Source organism: Rhipicephalus sanguineus, chromosome 4, assembly GCF_013339695.2.
Source record: "Rhipicephalus sanguineus isolate Rsan-2018 chromosome 4, BIME_Rsan_1.4, whole genome shotgun sequence".
Taxonomy (NCBI): Eukaryota; Metazoa; Arthropoda; class Arachnida; order Ixodida; family Ixodidae; genus Rhipicephalus; species Rhipicephalus sanguineus.
Window position 1 is genome coordinate 121,643,873 of NC_051179.1, and position 17,531 is coordinate 121,661,403.

Genomic DNA, 17,531 nt, shown 5'->3' on the forward strand with positions numbered 1-17,531 from the left:
GGCTGCAAGCCTTGTGTTTGATCGCCTCAGAATATGGGCGAAACTACACGTGACTACTTTTCGCAAAAGGGCGATGTGAAGCGCATCGGAGAAAATTTGTAAGAAGGCGAAAGAAAAGACAGAGGGAACACTTTTTTTTTTGCTTTGAGGTCATGGCGTTGGACATTTTTGTTCATGCGCTCATAAAACGCTGAGAAACAAGTTCGGCAGATCCCATGCCTTCGGTTTCATGCGAAGCAGTCGGCGATCGCTTTCATGCGAAGCAATCAGCGAGTAGTTCTATGCTGCATTTTTTTTGGCTTTGAGCCAAGCGTTACGAGGTGGATCGACGTAATTTTGTAAGTGTAGTAGCTGTGCGCACATCGCGGGCCTACCAGGAACGTCGACAACACTGGCGTTTAAAGGTTTACTTGTGGTCTGACGTAACGTCAGCACACATGTTAGAGCACGTAGATGAACATTATCCAAACGAACTGTACTTTGCGGTGTGATGGTGGGAATATCATACGTATCTTTTGTTAGCGTATTCCTCCGGGGTCGAGCAAAGCTTGAATATATAGGAATCATAGGAATACAAATGTAATGTTTCTTAGACTTAGGAATGGGGATCGAACACAGGACAGACGTTAACCAGATACGACTCCTGTATTGTAGAGGTACTAAAGTAGTGTTTACTGCTTCGTTATAAAATTCGACAGCCAGCACCACAACCGAAAATGACGTTGTACGGACATGACGTCTGTATAGGGTGTTTTTGCATAGTTCACAATGCACAGTTCATAATGGCAATGCACTAGTTCGTCGTTTTTCGCACAGTAATATATGCACGTGACGAGAGCCCGGGCGCGCTTTTCTATTAGTTTTCGAATTTCTGAAGAGAAAGGCGCGTTTTAAAGGGAGGAGTTCGGCATTCTTTCTCAGTGCGTGATGACACTTGGCCTTGACTGTCTCGACGCGCTCGCTAGAACTTGTGGCTAGGCGTAAAGATCAAGCGCTGACCAGTCGTTAAAAAAAAAATATTGATCCGCGTTTGAGTTTTCCGCCATGAGCTTTCCCTACCAGACGGCTTTCAACTTGATTTCAACTTGTGGCTTATATTTTCTCTTCTCTATTAACCTCCTCCTTCTGTAAACCCGGCGCCTCTTAGCAGAATCAAAACGTGCTCTAACACGTCGCTTGCGCCTGGTTAATTATAACATGCTCGCTCTATGTCGCCGTGCGGTGTTATCGAGTGTTAGCCTTTTCATGCCGTCCCCTATGAGGTAATAATGCATATAACAAAATTCTCTTTTCTTCTATTTTTTGCTGTTTGTACTTGCCCTAGGTGTTTAGAAACAAGCGCTACATCAACTAAACTATGACTTATCTATTCACTGGGCTATTTGCTTCTTTCGTATGCTGGAGTCCACCAATACTTCAGTGACGTATTGCCGTCACGGAAATGAGGTCGCAAATATGACACGATCAAAATATGCAGAACTGCTGGTTTTGCTCTGTATTTTGGTTCATACTCAGTTGTTTAATACTGTTTTATGAAATTGGAATATAATATGAAAGCACCGTTTATGCAACTGAGTTCTTGTTGATTGTCACTTTTCCGGATTTAGTGTGTGTGAACAAAGAGCTGTGCACGAACAGTTGAGACAAACCTTTGCAGCCGGTAAGCCTAAACCAAGTTCATGCTCCTTTGCTACTCGAGTCGTATTATTTTTGTACAATAGCCTGCATATGAACTTACTACAATATGCATAAAAACAGGCAGCTCTGACCTCCACACATTTGTTTGGTGCTGTCAACGGTGGTCCCACGAGACGTGCGTGTTTTCCACGGCCGTGCTTGCAATTTGACTTGTGATATAAAAAAAAATATGGTTGCTGTACTTGTGCCTCCCGCGTCACTGAAGTAAAAATAACCTGCCGGCAGCTGCTCGTTCTCCTCCCCCGAATATGTACCAGAAAGAAAATGCACATTTGGGGGAGGGGAACACGAAAACTAGGAGCATGGGAGAGGGAAGCAACGGGAGTAAGGAGAGGTGGCAAAAAAAAAAATGACAAAAAATGACAAAAAAATGACAAATGACAAAATGACAAAAATGACAAAGGACATTACAATCCGGATTGTAGAATGATTCTATTCCTACTTTTCAAGGCTTGCGATGGTCGGTGAACATCGCCTTTGAAGAACAGATTTCTGGGACCTTCTTAAAGCGGGATTGTAGGACCTCTTGAAGTGGCATACCAGCCGGACATTGGCGGGAAAATATGGCCGCTAAAGTCGGATGAACGAATTTTAAAAACCCGTTGGAAGACGTTCGTTTCGTCTTGACCAATCCGCTCCGTAGCAGTTTTACATCGCTTTTGCGCTAGCTGGGCAGCTGCAGGTGCCTTGTGTGCTTAACCGCATGAGCTCACAAGCAAGCCGGAAGCAACGAATGCGACAGCAACAAATTGCAGTGTTGCGCGAAATACTGCTAGCAGCTCACTTCTTTAGGAAATGCGGCCGCTGCAGCGAGCGAAGTAACCTTTGTGCTGTCTATGTCTTCAACACATACTTTGCGATGAGTGAAAAACACGTACAAAGGTATGCGCCGTTGTATCATCGCCTGCAACGATACGGCGAACACAACCTCGGGCTACCACACCCGTTCGCGGCGCCCCCCTCAATATGGCTTTTGCGCGACAAACACGCGGTGACTCTGGTGGCCCGGTAGACGTCTTCTTCACCGCTGTGCGCACCACAGTGAAATGCTGCAGCTGCATTTTACAAGAGAAGAATGGCTTGTTCGGAACCGTTAAATAGTTGTTCTGCAAAATCGGAGGTTATCGGACCAGCTTTGCCGCAACCAAAGGTTAACGCTTGAAAAAGCGCTTATTCGTGCTCGCCACGACGAAGACGACGGGTAGGAGCGCCATCAGTCTTTGCGAAAATACGCACCTCAGCTGTTCCTTGAAGCCGCCCGCGGACCAAAGGAAACATCACCAACAAGGCAAAGCAATACCTGTGGGTTTTGCGGTCACGCTTACTATACGCGTTCTACCTGCCTGGCTCGTCGTGCAGTTTGCAAGTTCTGTCGCAAATGTGGTCTTTATGAAGTTGTTTGCCAGGACTAGAAACGACTAGCCTCCTGCCAGTATCATCGAACTTAGTCTTCAGGTTGAAACGCGTCCGAATGCCAAGTTCATCGATGTGCTTGTGAGCGGACACACAGTTTCGTTCAAGGTTGACTTAGATGCCGTATGTTCTGCGGAACCCAGCTCATTCGCTGGTATGCTCACGGGATTACTATGACAAGATGGGGAGCTTAAAGGTCCCGAAAACCAAAGTACCTCATGTTTTGAGTACATTCAGTGCGACTTTATTCCTTCAAGGGGCGGTCTACCAAGCAGTTGCTTCATGCTCTCGCCGCCAGGATGGTACAGCTGCTTGGTTTTCCGACACAAGCGTTGACAACGATAGCGCTACTCTCGGCCACACTGTCGGCTAGGTGTAAATGAAGCGTATGAGTTGCGCCACCCGAAGACAAATACTAACCCGCACCTGCGTTGAAAACATGCCATGCACCAACCGCATACGCCGGTACTTGCCCGTGGTGTGGAGGACAGCCAATTCTCGCCCACGTTACCCGGGGAAGTTCAATGACTGATGTATAAAAGACGACGCGCTCCACTGATGATCAGTTTTCCGACGGTCGACATTCTGTTCACCGCTATCGGTATACAGCGTGAATTGTTTGTACCAGGACTTTTCCATTTCCGCGCAGAAGTTCGCCCAAATAAAGAGTTGCGTATTTCTCAGTTTTGCTGCAGCCTTCTTCATCGCCAACCGACGTCCCATCTGATGGAGGTGCTGTGCCTTCATGTTTCGGACGCCCACGAAAAGCCGGGAAATAAGCCTGACGTGAAGACACGAAAGCCCCCCTCCAGCGTTGAACTACACGCAGGCAGGAAGCACTACAGCCGGAGTACGGTATCCTCACCGAAAACACCAGGGAGCCCATGACCACGACCTCACCCGAAGCAACCATGACTGTTCAGCCGGCCCCTTGTATCAAAATCAAAGGCTCACCCATTAGTGTTAAGAATGAACATAAGTTTCTTGGGCAAATTTTTGACGTTCGAATGTCTTTCATTCCTCACATCAAGGCACTGAAGTTGAAATGCCTGAAAACGATGAACTTGTTCAAAATGCTGTCGCATCCATCATGGGGAACTGACACTAAATATCTGTTATTGCTGTTTAACAGTCTTGTTAAAAGCCGGCTGAACTATGGCTGTGTGGTGTACCAATCAGCCTCAAGAACGGCACTTAAGATGCCGGATCCGGTGTACCACTTAGGCATTCGTCTTGTTACTGGTGCGTTCCGCACAAGTCCCGTCAGTAGTCTGTACGTTGAGGCAAACCAGTGGCCTATGCAAGTCGAGCGTGAATACTGCAGCCTCATGTACACCCTTAAGGTATTTTCCATTCCGACACATTCCCGTGCAAAACTCGTGACGGTCACTTCTTCTCTAAGGTTTTTTGAAAAGCAACCGTCTCTTTCAAAGCCATTCAGTCTTACCTGTACCGCGACTGCTGCTCAAGCCGAAATACCGCTACAACAAGTCGCTAAAGCACCTTCCATAGAGTGGCTCCCACCGTGGCAAAAAACCCACATAAAATGTGACATGTCTTTTTGCCACATAGATAAACAGCGCCATCCTCGTGCAGCTATACAACAGTTTTTCATATCACTCCAATACAAATATCGCGGCTGTCAGCACTTTTACACAGATGCGTCAAATACTGTGTCTGTCGTCAAATCTGTGTCTGCCGCTGCCATCTGGCCTGAATTCGCCTCTTCACAAAGACTGAACACGCACACTAATATTTTTATCGCAGAAGCATATGTCATACTAACCGCCACAAGATACATCACTAACCATAACATTAAGAAATCAGTCGTATTTACTGATTCATTGAGTGTTGTTCGTGCATCGAACACCGGCAAACCAAACAAAAATCCAGTCCTCAGTGATTTAGAAAGGCAATTAATTACAGCATATCCGAGAACCTCAGAGACGTCAGTATGTTGGGTACCAGGCCATGTCGGTATCGATGGGAAGGAGAGCGCGGATGCCTGCGCAGCAGCAGCCGCGCAAAAAAGCCGTGTTGACGTGGACACTGTGCCATACAAAGATCTCAAAGCGCTTGTCCACCGCAATCTACGTGAGAGGTGGCAGAAAGAATGGGATCTCGAAATAAACAACAAGCTCCATACAGTGCGACCTCGTATTAAAAACATAGTTTTCCCCGGTCGTGATAGATACAAAGAAGTTGTGCCATGCCGACTCCGTATAGGACACACCCATAGCACTCATTCCCATCTCTTAAACGGCTCAAACGCACCAAAATGCGAAATATGTGGAAAGAACCTGTCCGTTTTACACGTCCTTATCGAATGTACTGAAATGGAGATGGAGCAGAAACGCCACTTTCCGGAGATCTTTAAAAGACATATCCCGCTCCATCCATCACTGTTTTTATCAGACAGCCCCATGGTTCCCTTTAATAAACTTTTACACTTTTTAAGCGACGTCCATTTTCTGCAACGCATACTCTGGCGACACAGGTAGCAGCCCAGCCCTCAACTCTAAGGGCAAGGCTAGCCTTTATTATTGGTGATATCGGTGGCTTGTCAGACCCTACGACGCTAGGGACACTTGGTATAAGCCGCCAGATATGTTTGTAGCCCCTCAGCTACTCTTGTGCTATATGCAACATTTTATCTATTATGCACTGTCTCATCGCTTCCCGCGATACCAACATAGCATCATCTGACATTCATTGCACATATTCCGTGTCATTGTCATAATTTTATTACGTATATATATATTTTACGCATATTTAGTGCGCTGCATTTTAGGCCCTTTACAGCCATGTTACACTTAGCCACAGTCATTGATCACACCGATGCATTTACATGTTACATTGCCTTGGCGCTCCATGGCCATTGTAGCCTTTGCGCCATTAAACCCTAATAATAATAATAATAATAATAATAATAATAATCCATCGTTTTTGCATTCTAACCTTCCTCAAGCGATAAACTATCCTTTTCTGTGATGTCAATGTGACTGCTATCCCGAGCATTTCTTGCGTGTATGTCTTTCTTTCTTGCTGTATAGTTTCATTTACAACTAGCTCATACTTTCATGTCGACTACATGTATCGTATACAAGCTTTTTCACGGCAAAATCAACGAAGGATATAAAACAACTGGTTAGCCGAAACTGGATGAGACCAACGACATATGATATACAGTCATGCGGCACCCGTTGGAGTATTTGTTAGGGGTGTGTGAATAGTGAAATTTCATCTCGAATGGAATTCGAATCGAATAGTGCCGAATAGTGGCCATAAATATCGAATATCGAATCGAATATCGAGTAGTACATATTTACACAGAACGTATACCGCCAGTTACGGCAAGGGATGGGAAAAATAAGGGACGCTACGGCGTATGACAGTTTTATTACGCGCTTGTGCGGGAGGGATATTTTTCCAGCTTTTAGGGGCGCGCAGGCATGTTGATACAAGAGCCAGCATTCCAGTTAGTAGCGGCACTCCTAACCTCTTAACAGCTAACCGAGGGGGGTACGGTAGCTATTTTTTTCCTTATCGTTGCTCAATACGGCTCATCTGACAACGGTAACGTTGTGCTTCGTCTTCATGAGTGCTCCGGGCCCAAAAATCTTCGGGCGCCCTTTCACATCAGCGTTTTTACTGCGCGCCAGAACAATGGGAGTTTCTGAATGACTAGTGCGGTGCGACCGTGGCGACTGCACAGCGTGTGAAGCCAATCAACGAAAATTTCACGTGTGAAGCCAATCACCGAGGGTTTCGCGGACCAAAGTAGGGACGTTTTACGGCGCTAACGGCGTACGCGACCGAACTATGCAGGAAATCCGTGCCTTCGTTTCGGGAGCGAAGTTGCGCAGGGCTTGACATTTTGATCTTGTGTGTTTTTTTTAAGTGCGGAAATGGCATAATCTCCTTTAAAATAAACATACGATCGCTTTTGAACCAGGATGTCGGTGTAAGTTCTAACGATGGCCTACGGTGCCGACGTTAGCGTTACTTTTAGTAATTTTAAGTAACTAAGCGTTACTTTTATTTTTCAGTGAATTTTCGATCATAGCGGCAATTTGCAGGTACTTGCGTCGAGTCGCTTTGCGACTAACATCTTGGTCGCGAGACCAGTGCTGGTCGTAGGTGTGCACGGAGCCTTTCCAGACCGGCCACGGTGACTCTACAAAGGTCCGTCACAAAGCTACGGACGCCACCACGGAAAACGCGCGCGCACACACACACACACACACACACACACACACACACACACACACACACACACACACACACACACACACACACACACACACACACACACACACACACACAGCGCGCGCGTCATACGACGCAGGGAAGAGATGAGAGGATGTTCTGATACGAGGCGGAGGAGGAATCTGATACAGCAGAGCCGGCGCGGCCCGGCGCCATCTGGCGGCGACTGCGCCTGCGTCACCTGCGTCCGCTGCGCACGTTTCCCGCGTTCGTCAGTCGGGCTTCGCTCCTCGAAGGGTTCGGGTGTGTGGCGTGGGTTCTCACCAGTTCTAGCCGGCAGCGGTTGGCAGCGGCCACTGCCGCTGGATAAGTTGAGACGTGTTTAGCAGTAGTTTTGCTTGTAGTTGAATTTCTGTGTGGATGCTCATTTCTGAACGCCGTGCCGAAGCGCTTCCGTCTGCTTCTCCCAGAATTTACAAGCTTTATATTGCAAAAGGGTGAGATTGTTCCAAGTTCTGTCTTCAGTCACCCATGTTGCTCTTCGGTGGATGTTGCACTCGTCGACGCTGTTTAAAACAAACGCTGATGCTTCAGTGGTTGCTCGATAAAGGACTACGACGGATGTGGAAGAAAACGCGCGACGCGTATTGCTACGATTCGCGAGGTATCGACGTCACATTGCCTAGATGCCGAAACTTTTGCCGTCCTCCGAACTGCCCGCGATGATCAGCGCAAGGCCCACTCTACGTGATCAAGACGATCTCATAAGTATGCTGTTTTTATATTTATCCATTTTTGCTGTGAAAAATAAAAGCTAAGTCTATTTTCTTGACTTCGAAATAAGATAAAGCAATGTAATATGTGGACTTTTTTTATAAAGCTATGTATTTTCTTGACTTCCAAATAAAAGAAAACAATATACGAAATATGTGGACTTTCTTTTTTGACGTGTTAACGTGGTTTCATGTGCAGAGCTCGCAATAGCGGTGTGTGCGTACTGTAGCGCGTCTCGGATGCGTCCGCGTGTTCTACTTGTTTGCTGTGTTGGCTAGTGCGACTCGGCGAGTTTGCAAGTTGGTCTCGTGTTTTCGCGCTTAGTACCGTTATGAATGGCTAGTGTGCTTTAACGCGCTTGTGCCAGAATATAACAACCTATGCGACCTTTCTGCGGAAGCGTTTCAGAGCCTAGTGAATGCGCCGATCAGTTAGAGCAATGGGAAACCCGTGGGTTTTGGCATAGTCCCTCAAAAGTATTGAGGGACTATGGTTTTGGTAACGCATCGGGTTGAAGGCGCAGTGGTGTTCAAAAACTACGTAGAGCGCAGAACCGTTCGGTCTAGCGTCCGGCACTACGCGGTGTAAGCAAGCTACATGAGTGAAAATCGTCACAAAGCGCTGAAGATGACACTGTTGAAAGGCAGCCATACAGGAAGATGCGTCTTTTCAACTCTGAAAGGATTCCTCGGGACAGCGTGTCGAAAGCATTGTTTCGTCAAGGTGACTGGCTAGAGCTCGTCTGGTGCCTCGCTTATCGCTCATCGCTGCAGTGGATCTGCAATAACCTACGAAGACGCAATGTTTCAGTTTCTACGGTCAACGTGAACCTACGGCTGCCAGTGCGCTCTGCGCAGTGCTCACGGCCTACCATTCGCCTTGCTTATGTTTTAGATCGCAATTCTGAAGTCAAGTTTTTTTATTGCATAAGCATCTACGGAGCAAACTGCGTCCGCTCGCTCTTCTGTCACATAGACCGACCACCGCTAAAAAAATTGCTTTGAAGACTCGTTGACGGTGCTGTGTTCGAACGTTGGCTCCCACGCTCCAAAGGCAAGTGTCTTAAATGTTGGGCCACATGCCTTTTTTTACTGCGGGCAAATAATTTATTCTCCCGTTGCTTTCGAGCACCTTTCAGTGGGATGGCGAGGCCATGCATCAGTCGCTCTGAATGCGATAAGCTTCCCAGCGATTCACTTGCGCCTTCTTCGACGGTCCAGCGACTGCGAAGCACACTTCAAGCACATTTTCCGCACTTTCGCTGGTGTAGTCGTGTGGTGGCGTTAGTTTTCTACTTCGTCTTAAAAGAACGCCTCTAGCCACCGGGCCTCTGTTTTGCTTCCTCGGCATCTCTTGAGCTCGCTCCCGCTTGCTGCAGGCATCTTGCCGGCAGAGGCTTACAACTTGCCCTTAATGAGGGTTACCTTGGTCCTTTAACACGAAAGCGTTTTTATGCCGGGGTCTACCAAGATTTCAGTGACGTATTTCCGTCAGGGAAATGAAGTCGCAAAAATGCACGCGAAGAGGGAGAAATAAGTTGAAAAAAAAGGTTGATCCCTCCGTCATTGGAATCGGAATAACACGAAAGGAAAGCGTGCCCTTACAGAAGTAACTGAATGTTTACTGTACATTGATATAAGAGAGCTTGCACAATGTACATTGATGTCTGGCAGCTATAGCACCGTTTACCGTGGATGTACCCACTTTGATGATTGGTGGTACATCTCCATCCCGACGACTAACGTCCATGTTAAATGATTACACAAAACCTTGTGGTAGCTGTAGTAGTTAACGGTGAAAGCGTAATCAGAGAACGAGGTGTGATAGCCCGAAGAGCGTCGCATATTGGACGCAGAACTTGTTCGCCAACGCGCTGCGTGTTAAAATTGAACACCACGGCCGAACTAGAGGGAAACGCAAAGCGCGTCGCGCCGCCCTGCGGCCGCGATTTCTCTCGGGGCGAGCGCGTGAGCGGGGAACGCAATGTAACAGCCAGGTGAGGGAGGCGCGCGTCGCAGAGCTATAAAGACGATAGTCTTTCTTGGGGAACTTAAACGCAGAAATTTCGGTCTGTCTTTCTGTCTGTCTGTCTTTCTGTTTGTCGGCACGTCCCTCGATTCAGCCACTCGGCCAAAGTTGAACCACTTGCCCAAGGGCCAGCCGTCTTGAACTGGTACGGCTGTTCATACTTGTGAACGTTGTCGATCAAAAAGTAAATATCATGCATATCTGAGGTGCAACATCACTAGGTAAGTATTAGGTGGCGTGTTCCTTTAATAGAAAATGCATACATACGTAATTTTAAGGACCCTAGTTTCTTAAGCTGCGCTGAAAATGCATAAGAATGGAAGATTGAGCGAGTTCGTATGCGTTCATCTTTGTTGAAACAGCGCTCACTAGACGACGACGAAGTAAAAGAAGGCACAGGACAGGCGCTGCCTGTCCTGTGCCTTCTTTTACTTCGTCGTCGTCTAGTGAGCGCTGTTTCAACAAAGCTGAAAATGCGACTGCGCTGAAATTTGCCTTCCTCCGTGCCCTTCGCACGAGCTCATTGTTGTGTTTCGGTTCTGTATTGCACTGTACGAATGCCATGGGTAGGTGTTGAAAAACTTTAGTTTTGAGAAGGCCAAGAAGGTGAAAAAAAAATATTTAAAAAATGAAAAAGCAGCGTTGTGGGCGGCCTTCAGGCTGCCGGTTGTGGGCGCCGCTCTGGCGTTCCTGTTTTACCCAGGCTACGTGTAAATAAAAGAGTGTGTGGAGAGTACTCGTTGAGTGCGGACGTTTCTCTGCTTCAGCGCTTCGCGCCAAACCGCGTTTTCGGGCTGGCTGGCGTCCCCGCCGGTCGCGTTGGTCACCGCCGGTCTTCGCCTGCTGCTGCGCCGGGACTACCAGCACGCAACACAGCACTCATGTTTCCCGACGTACTGCCAGATGGCGTCCATATCTCACACAGCGCCTCTTCTATCGTCTTTACACGACATTTGCAGCGAAGCACGCAGATACGCGGCCAATTTTTTTTGGTTTGGATTAGCGTGATGATATGAGCGAGGCCGACGCTCTTACGACGCTAGGGCTAAGGTCGCCACCTCGCGGTGTGTTAAGGCATTGACAAAATCGAACTTCTATTGATAACGCGCCGAATTGGATGGACGTGTAACGCGTTGCACCTGTTAACCGCGGAGGCCATAGTAATGACGAATTACTTTACCTTACCGCTCCCAGAGGGCAACACCACCTCGCCGACCGAGGGAGTGGTAGATATAAAAGGCGCGTTTGTAAGGCTCCTAGAGTCTGTGGCCGTGGCGCAGAGGATAGCGTGCCCGGCATCTGTTGTTGCGGACTGAGCGGTCGTGGGTTCGGTGCCCGTTGACGGAACTTTTTTTCTTTGTCATCTGCTCGTGTAAATGTTTTCGACGTCATTTCCGTGACGGAAATACGTCACCGAAGTCTTGGTGGACTTCGGCATAAAACACTTTAGTGTTAAAAATTTCCATGAACGTGAGTGGAACCCACAGCTTCGAGGTCGCGACATCAGATGCCGTGCATGCTATCCACTGCGACACCGTCACACACTCAGGAGACTTCAAAAACGCGCCTTTTATATCACACTTTCAGAGTGCTCTTGATCGGCGGGGTGGTGCAAGGATAGCTGGGTGGGCTAGTTGGTATCACATTGTGATATAAAACTTTTAGCGCAAATAAACTTCGTCCTGCGTCGTTCATTTGCGGTCAAGGTTTGTGGGGATTGAGGCTTGCCCGTCGCCATTGCGCGGGTTTTTCGCCTATTTCTGCCATCCTCATGTCCGATCATGTCGCTCCCCTCCTCCGCCGTCCTACGGCGCTGGGCGAGCGGAGGTGACGTTAAACCCCCTCACCCCGGCGCCGGATCGCGACGGTGGCGCCACGTTCGAGTCTCGCGTGCTCGCGTCTCGCGAGACGTTGCGCGCGGCGGGGGAGTCAGACCCTCTCTGGACCTCGTAGGGTAAGCACGCATTTTCTTTCCTGTCCGTCGGCTCCTTTGTTTGGGCTCGCTCGGACGGAGTTCGCCAACGGTGCCTTGCGCCTGCGGCGAGCGCTTACCTTACGTTGTCCTTTTCCGAACGCTAGGCTGAAGAGCGGTGCGGTGCATTCGCGCGTGGTCTTACTACGCCGAAACCGTACCTATCGAAGCCAACGCGAGCGGAGTTTGCCCTTGCTCGAACGATCGGGCCCTGTTTTGGTCGCTGATCGTGAGAGCACGCAGCATAGTCGCGAGGGAACGTTTCTCTCAGCGGCGTGTTCCCGTGAGCCCTTTTTCCCGCGGAGACGTGCTAGCGGCACCCTTTGTGTTGTACTTTCGCCCGTGGCGTGGTTAAGCGCGTTTTGCTTCTCCCGCCGCCTTTGGGAGCGGGCGTTGTACTGCGTTTTGTGGTGTTGCCGCAGGCAATAAAGTGTTGCGGATTTCGAGAGCAGTACTGTGTACTTGCCGCGTTACGCTCGGCGCCTTGTTTGCGCTCGAACGTGCGTGTGCAGCGGCGCGCTAGTCCACGCGAGGCGACGGCAGACGCGGCCCTGTGGCTCGCTAAGTCCGAACCCACGCTAGTGGCCGTACTCCTGTGAGGTACGTGCACACTACAGGTTTTAGATAATGTAGTGGGGTCGCCGTCGGAAGCGGTAAAGTGAAGTAATGGATCAAGACCTTGGCCTTCGCGATTAGCTCCTACAACGCGCCGTTACTACGCGTGCGTCTCATTTGGCGCGTTTCCGATGGCAGAAGTGCAATTTTGTGGGTGCCCTAACACATCGCGAGGTGGCGACTTTAGCCTAAGCATCGCCTTCGCTCATAGTATCCATCCGTATTAAAAATAGCTCAGCGACGCGCGCTTGCCTCTGCCGCGTTCCCCGCTTACGGTCGCTCCGAGAAAAATCACGGCCAGCCAAGAGGGGAGACACGACGCGTGTTGCGTTTCCGTCTAGTCAGGCCTTGGTGTCATGTTAACTCTTTAAAGGAGCACTGACATCAAATTTCAAGATCGAGATGTGCCCATCATTCGATCGCTTGGTATGCATAGGTCTTCTTGGCCAAATTTGAACGGCATCCGTCGCGTGGAAGTTATTTTAATTCGATGTCAAACAGCGTAGGAGAAAAAACAAAAAATCGGCTGCCCTGCAACATCGACACTAGTGCTACGTGTTCGGTGTGATACATTGCACAAAAATCACCCTGAGTGACGATACGCTAGTAACAATGACGTCGACGATCTCTGAGTGTGTTTGGAGCCGACTGCCAGCCATGCTTTCACTCTCTTTGCTGTGTCGAAGCGTGCGGCGTGCGTTTGCGGGGCGCACATGCACAATACGACGACTGGCACCCGGCGAGGCCTATTGTTCCGCACCCCTCTCGCTTTGTTGTCGGGCTGCTCTCGAGGTAGTTTTCGTGAGGGGTCACGCGCTTAACAGGTTTAACCCATACCGAGGCACCCACATACTTTCAATCTCTACCGCGCGCGGGGCCCCGATTTGAAAACCGCGCTTTCTACGTCACCACAGCTTGAGTGCACGTGGTCTTTGACGCTCCCCGCATGGGTCGCTAGTTTCTTGTGGTTTTTAGGCGGGCGTTTTGAAGTGACGCTAAAATGGTCACAATTAACTACGCTAGAATTAGTTATACGATACGCTAGAGCATTTACGATTTAACTTAGGGATTACCAGACCCAAAGCTACAAATTACAGTAAAAAAGTCACCAACAAAAATTTTGCTGTCAGGGGTCCTTTAAAGTGCCGTGGAATGGCGACCTTAGTCGACGCTCTTCTCGCTGTCACACCCCTTTCTCTGATTACGCTCTAACCGTTTACTACCGCTAGCACAAATGTTTCTCTAATCGTTGATCATGGACGTTAGTCGTCGAGATGGAGATGTGCCACCAAGCGCCAGCTTGCGTGAATCCATGTTAAACGGTGCTATGGGAGACCAGCGCTGGATAGGTGGCGCGCCGAAAAAGGGCGCCTGGCGGGGAGTCGCGACATAACTCAGCCGCTCGCATGGCCTCCGCGTCGCCGGCTAATCTCGGAGGCCATGCCACTCGCGCTCAGACGAGCGGCCGCACTATACCGCGGTGAGCGCACGCGCGTGCGCTGCTTCCGTGCTTCATTTTGGCGCGAACAGCTCGAGCAGCCATTGCGCCAGTAATACTGCTCTATGGTTTCGAACAAAATAACTTTGTCTGGCGGCTACTTTCTCAGGAAAGCACTGGAAAACGGAGAGAAGCTCTGCAAAGCAGACTACGTCTGTGCATACGGCATCGAAGAGACCAGGGGCGTAGCCAAGGGGGGGGGGGGGGAGGTTCAACCCCCCCCCGAAATTTTTCAGTTTTGCTTGCTTATATATACACGCACACATACAAACGCACGCACGAACATACAAAAAGTATGGTTGAACCCCCCCCCCCCCCCGAAAAAAATTTCTGGCTACGCCCCTGGAAGAGACAGTGCTGTGCCGTGGTGGCGACTCTGTAGTCACCATTTTCTGTTTGCGTCCTGAGATTTGTGTCAAGCTACTGCAGGCTCACAAGCCTCGATTGATAAGTACGTGCTGCGCCGATACCAGCAGCACACTACTGCACTAAAAAAAAAAAGTAAGAGGCAAGGGGTAGCTGCGTCAACGTTTTTCTGCCATGGTATGTATGCCCAGCCCGCGGTATGTATGCACGCGGACGTTGATCAAGCAAACCACCGTGCTAGCATAGCATGTATGGTGTCGCGCTATTATGCTCGTGGGCGCGGAATAGATTCCCGGCCCCCGTAGCCGCATTTCGATGGGGTTGAAATACAAAGAACACCCGCGTACTGAGAATTATATGTGCACATTAAAGAACCCCAAGTGGTCAAAATTAATCCGGATTCCCCCACTACGGCGTGCCTCATAATTATACCTTGTTTGGCACGTAAAACGCCAACAAATGTTGATGTCGATCTAACCCGTATATTCTAAGCAGACACAGGCAAGCGAAAAAACTAACACAGTAGGTTAGGCAAATTAAACGGCGAGTAAAAATCCAAGACATTGGACCCTTTTCTAGCGAGGCATAAATTGCGATGTCTCTTCGCCGTGGCAGCCAATGCACAAAGAAGCTTTACCGCATCGGCTGACTCCAGAAAGCTAAGCTTCGAGCAGTCCGCTGCTTTGTTCGTGACAAGAACTCTGTCTGTAGAACAAGTGAAGTTCAACGGAGGCATCCATCGCGTACGTATTTCTTATAACAGTCCAGCGGCTTCGGCGAACCTGCCACCCGTAAGCATCTCGTAGACAGACAGCTTTCCTTCTGCGTAACTGTTTGCAAATAATGTAGACTACTTGCCTATCGTATCATATTCACTGCACGCGGTGGCATCAGAAGGAGCTCAATTGGTTGTGGTCAGAGGAAAAGATTGTTACATATGCCGCATGCTGCATAATATGTATGTTTTATTTACGACAAAACGCCAATTAAATTCTGCTCGTTGGCCGTGGTTTCCACTGGTGGCCCTTACTATCGAATGAATCTAGCAGACACGCGCAATTCGGTTTAGAAACCAGCCCGACGCCACAAGGCATACTGTGCTCGCCTGACTACCGGGATGCAACGCCGCATCCGTTCCTATTCATGTTTTAGAAGGAAAAACATAGACGGATATGTCCTCCCTAATTTCTACGTATTGTGGCACTTGAACGCGCAACAGTACCGCCAGCAGTTTTGTTTTGTTTCGGCGATACGCGCCCGCATCGCCTCAACCAGTCGCCACTCTCGTCCGCGGGAGCGGCTGGAGTATGCGCGCTTTGACCGCTAGGGCGGCACTGCCCACACCGCGGAAACTCCAGCGCTGGTTCCCTGTAGCTGCCAAACACCAACAGACATTCAGCAAGCTTTCTTATATCAATGTACAGTCACGGCCTTTCCAGTCTGGCCGTGGTACAATGAATATTCAACTACCTCTCTAAGGAATGAATGAACTGAACCTTTATTTCGCAGGACAGGAAGGCTCTCGGCCGCAGGTTGGGAATAGGGGCGTAGGGATTCTCGGGTGAACAGCCGAAGCACAATAAACTAACATCAGTTGGCGTGAATCTGTTTGCGGTAGAGGTTCAATGGAGTCGCTCTCGAATTGCAAACACTTCTCGATGCCCACTTTGTCAAGAATTGCGCAGAGTAGACTTACACCGCCTCATTTGGATTTGCTCAGCTTTCTCGCGATGAACAACACACATCCAACACTTGCCACGCGACGATATAAGCGCTTAAAGAAACGTACTACAGTCGAATGATGAAGCATAAAATGAACTTCCGAACTATGCTGGTTAGGTGGCCTGTTTCGAGTGGTGTAGAAGTCGACCTCTGTAAGGAACGTTTTAATTTCGTGTTAGACCAATTCCTATGATGCACGGATCAACCATGTATTTATTTTACCACGACCTACTCCACTCCTGACCTGCACAAAGAGCGGGCTTGTGTGGGAACGCGTGTCCCAGCTCTTATTCGACCGCTTGACGTTAGTGGCGCTTTTATAAACTTTTTCTGCTGCGTTGCGGGCGTTTGGACGGCGTTTAAGGGAGAACGCCCGCATTCTCTGACGAACTGATGGCATGTACAGTCGCGCTTAATATGACATGCAACACGTGCCTGCGTGGTCTCACGACTTCAAAGACATGGCTTCTACCTGCTCTTATTTCCATAACTAAACGCTGTTGTCTCACTTGGGGATGAACCCAACAAAGAAAATCACCTTTTGTTGTTGAAATGAATACAAGTTGAAGCCATGCGGAATCTTTGAACGCATGAACCCACGCGCACCCGTGTTGCAAGTTATATTGAGCGCGACTGTACGTGTCCGTTTATGCAAACGCACACGGAGGGTTAAGTAAGCTGTCCAGTGTGGTTAAATGTTCATTGCACATTGGTTGACTAACGTGAAGCCGTAGACTTGCGTGGTGTAGGACGGCCTATATGATGCCGTGTACATATTTGGAGTCCATTCCAATGCAAATAATTTCTAAATTATTATTCATATCTTTATTTTGCGAAGTATTTCGCATTGATGTATATGATTACACAATATTAGCGCTTTGCGCTGGCCGAGGCATGGCCACGAGCGCTCAACGAAGAAGTTGGCTACCTCGGCGGCACTGCCTCCGGGCAGGGCTAGTGTTTCGGCGTAGCGGATCAGGAAGTCGGTAGCCACGATGATCTATTTATTACCGCTAGTCTACTTTGGGAACGGCCCCAGGAGGTCAATCCCGATCTGCTGGAATGGTCGCCGAGGTGGCTCGATCGCTTGAAGAAATCCCGCTGGTCTTGTTGGCGGTGTCTTGCGTCGCTGACAGTCTCTGCACGTCCTTACGTAGCTAGTGACGCCGGCGTCAAGGCGCGGCCGGTAGAACTTTTCCTGTGTTCTTGCGAGCGTTCGGGAAACACCGAGGTGTC